Source organism: Uloborus diversus, chromosome 2 (genome assembly GCF_026930045.1).
Source record: "Uloborus diversus isolate 005 chromosome 2, Udiv.v.3.1, whole genome shotgun sequence".
Classification (NCBI taxonomy): domain Eukaryota; kingdom Metazoa; phylum Arthropoda; class Arachnida; order Araneae; family Uloboridae; genus Uloborus; species Uloborus diversus.
The window spans coordinates 221,140,415-221,144,650 of record NC_072732.1 but is presented as its reverse complement, the minus strand read 5'-3'; positions in this window follow the sequence as shown (position 1 = coordinate 221,144,650).

Sequence of the window (4,236 nt, the reverse complement as noted above, 5' to 3'; positions counted from 1 at the left end):
GTGTGTTTGTGTCTGTGTGCAGGCATGAGTGTGTGGGTAGTTGTGTGTATGTGTGTGTGGGGGTATGTGTATGTGTGTGTAGGCATGTGTGTTTGTGTCTGTGTGCAGGCATGAGTGTGTGGGTAGTTGTGTGTATGTGTGTGGGGGGGCATGTGTATGTGTGTGTAGGCATGTGTGTTTGTGTCTGTGTGCAGGCATGAGTGTGTGGGTAGTTGTGTGTATGTGTGTGTGTGGGGGTATGTGTATGTGTGTGTAGGCATGTGTTTTTGTGTCTGTGTGCAGGCATGAGTGTGTGGGTAGTTGTGTGTATGTGTGTGGGGGGGTATGTGTATGTGTGTGTAGGCATGTGTGTTTGTGTCTGTGTGCAGGCATGAGTGTGTGGGTAGTTGTGTGTATGTGTGTGTGGGGGTATGTGTATGTGTGTGTAGGCATGTGTGTTTGTGTCTGTGTGCAGGCATGAGTGTGTGGGTAGTTGTGTGTATGTGTGTGTGGGGGTATGTGTATGTGTGTGTAGGCATGTGTGTTTGTGTCTGTGTGCAGGCCTGAGTGTGTGGGTAGTTGTGTGTATGTGTGTGGGGGGGCATGTGTATGTGTGTGTAGGCATGTGTGTTTGTGTCTGTGTGCAGGCATGAGTGTGTGGGTAGTTGTGTGTATGTGTGTGTGGGGGTATGTGTATGTGTGTGTAGGCATGTGTGTTTGTGTCTGTGTGCAGGCATGAGTGTGTGGGTAGTTGTGTGTATGTGTGTGTGGGGGTATGTGTATGTGTGTGTAGGCATGTGTGTTTGTGTCTGTGTGCAGGCATGAGTGTGTGAGTAGTTGTGTGTATGTGTGTGTGGGGGTATGTGTATGTGTGTGTAGGCATGTGTGTTTGTGTCTGTGTGCAGGCATGAGTGTGTGGGTAGTTGTGTGTATGTGTGTGTGGGTGTATGTGTATGTGTGTGTAGGCATGTGTGTTTGTGTCTGTGTGCAGGCATGAGTGTGTGGGTAGTTGTGTGTATGTGTGTGTGGGGGTATGTGTATGTGTGTAGGCATGTGTGTTTGTGTCTGTGTGCAGGCATGAGTGTGTGGGTAGTTGTGTGTATGTGTGTGTGGGAGTATGTGTATGTGTGTGTAGGCATGTGTGATTGTGTCTGTGTGCAGGCATGAGTGTGTGGGTAGTTGTGTGTATGTGTGTGTGGGGGTATGTGTATGTGTGTGTAGGCATGTTTTTTTTTTTTTTTTTAAATAATTTATTTACAGCATGCTCCATGACGCGAGTCATACCACATGCATCCACAATCTATTACATTCAGCTAAAGATGCATAGAAAAAACGTAAATCAGGTGTCCTTACAGCGACAGACAAAGATGAAAAACAGATTGCAAAATTCAAAGAGAAAGAAAAGGAATACTGTGAATAAATTCAAGGAATTGCACAATGTACTCAGGTGCAAGCAAATTTTTCAGTTTTGGAGGCCACGTTAGTCCACTTGTTATAACTTGTTTATAAAGTTCATATCGAAGAAAGTCATACTGAGGACAAAAGTATAAAACATGATCAACAGTCTGAAGTTCATTCAGGTCGCAAGAGCACAGAGGGGAGGTCGCGTGATTGAATCTAAATAAATATTCTCTTGTTCTGCAATGTCCAGATAAAATTTGGGTGAGTATAAATGAGGGATTAAGATTTTGGTCCAATCTCTCATGAACAGATGGAAAAAAATCTTTTAGTTATTTTCCCATGTTGAGTAATAAGCCAGTCTTTTTGCCACAAGTCGATAATTTTTTCGTGTATCTGTCTTGAAACGAAACTCTTTGGAGCCTTTTTATAACTAATTGGAAGTTCTGATTGAGCCGCTAACTTGGCAAGCTCGTCTGCTTTTTCATTTCCACGATTTCCTGCATGACCCCTGATCCACTGAATGTCTATAGTAAAATTTTTCTCATATAAACTTAAAAGAACATGACGAATTTTTCCAATTATCTCCGAATGGCATTTTTTATTATGGAGGTTAAAAATTAGAATTTGACTGTCAGTATAAATATTAAAATTCCTATATAAAGAATTATCGGAAGATGAAATTCAATTTAAAGCCTGTAGGATAGCAAAAGCCTCAGCTTGATTATTAGAACAATTAGAATGTAATTTAAATTGCTTGTTTTTAATTTCGGTATTACAATGGTAGATCACAAAAGCACAACCTGTGCTGTTATTTATTTTGCTACCATCAGTAAAAATATTAATGCAATGCTCCCCATTAACAACCTGGTTGAGAGTATTAAATTTAGCAGGGTGAGTCCAGTGATCAGGGGTGAGTTCCGGTTCAATTGCCTTCTGAGGACTCAGTTTAATGCTATAGTAAATTTCAGTGTTCTCCTGAATCCTCAAACAAATTGGTATAATGCCCGCGATCACGCAAGAAGCTTCATAAGAAATTGTACGAAATCCCTTGATTATTCTCAAGGCAATTAATCTTTGTGCCGTCTTTAACCTTCGTTTGTTGTAATCGAAGGACAAGGCATCGACCCAAACCGGCGATGCGTAGGTCATCAAAGGTATTATTGCTCCTTCGTAAATGATTTTCAGAGCCTTTGAACCAATACCCCAGGTTACCCTAGCCATTCTTGATAGCGAATTCATAACAACACTAACTTTTTTAAACAAGTCAGTGATATGTGCTTTCCAACGAAGTTTTCTATCGATGATCACACCAAGGTAACGCATTTCGCTAACACTTTTTAAGAAGTTGCCGTCCATGTAAATATTTATGTTATTTATTCTTCTTTTCTTAGAGAAAATAATAATATTTGATTTTTCAGAATTAAATGTAACCTTGTTTTTGTTTGACCAGTCCACAACTTTTGACACACATATATTACCATACGCCTCCAGTTCTGTTTCTGTATTGGCACTAATCAACAAGAAAAGGTCATCTGCAAATGCCACAACTTCAGCACACCTCGGAAAGTCCAATCTAAGCAACGAATCATAGAAAATTGTCCAGTAACCCGGACCACCGCAAGAGCCTTGAGGGCAGCCCATAGTGACAATTTTTCTTATACAACTTGTTAAGGTGCGAAGGCAAGCTGAACGATCTGAAAAATAACTTTTTGTAAGAATATACAAATTTTTGGGGCAGTTAAACTCTCTAAGTTGATTCAAAATAGCGGGCCACCAAGCAGCATCAAACGCCCCCTTGACGTCCAAAGCAATACCAAGAACCTGTAAATTGTTAGTTAAACTTTCTTTCACAAAATTAGTAACCTTAAAGATGGCATCAGTGGTGCATTTACCGGGAGTAAAACCATACTGATTAGGGCTTAATTTGTTATTTGAGTATAAATAATGCATAATTCTTTCTATAAGTAATTTTTCAAGAACCTTTCCACTGACAGAGAGCAAACTTATTGGTCTAAATTTTGAAGGCTCGAGAGATGACTCCTTTCCAGGTTTTGTAAAAAATCGAATGCAAGAGTGCTTCCAAACCCGTGGAAAGATTCCTCTTGATAAACATTCATTATAAATTGCAGCAACAAATTTAGGAAATCTCTCCAACACTTCCGAAATGATTTTGCTAGAGATTCCATCTTCACCGGGTGATTTCTTAGAGTTCATATTACTGATAACAGATTTTATCTCTTCCTCGGAAAAATTTAAGTCGTCTATAGTGTCCATAGGACTATCAACGAGTTTCCTCAGTCTAGTATGATGTGGTTCATCCAATTTCCTGTCATCAAATGGAACAAAATGGTTTGCTAATGTATTCAGAGTTTCGTCGAAATCCGTAGTATAACCACCACTACTAGTTTGAATAGTTGTTAGAGCTGTTTGATTTTTATGTTTGCCACGAGCAATTTTATATAAAATGGTCCAGGGTTGTGAACCGACGTCAGTACAATAGTCTTTCCACGATTGGGTCTTTGCCTTCTTGATTTTTTGGCAATAAAGCTTTTTACAGTTAAAATATTCGGTCTTTCTAAAATCTCTTAACATCAAGTTATTATAAGTTCTTTGATAAAGTCTTCTTTTTGTGTTAACCTGGTTCCTTAAATCCGTTAATTCATTATTCCACCACGGAACTATTTTCGTTTTTTTATGTTGTGAGTTAGTTTTAATTATTGGCATAGAGCGACTGCAAGCATTCTTGATACAGTTGATGTACTTAGCGACGAAATCATTAAAATCGAGAACCCCCTTGACAGCTTTCCCTAACTCCATGTCAAGACTCTGAAAATCAGCATGATTAAAATTTAAACA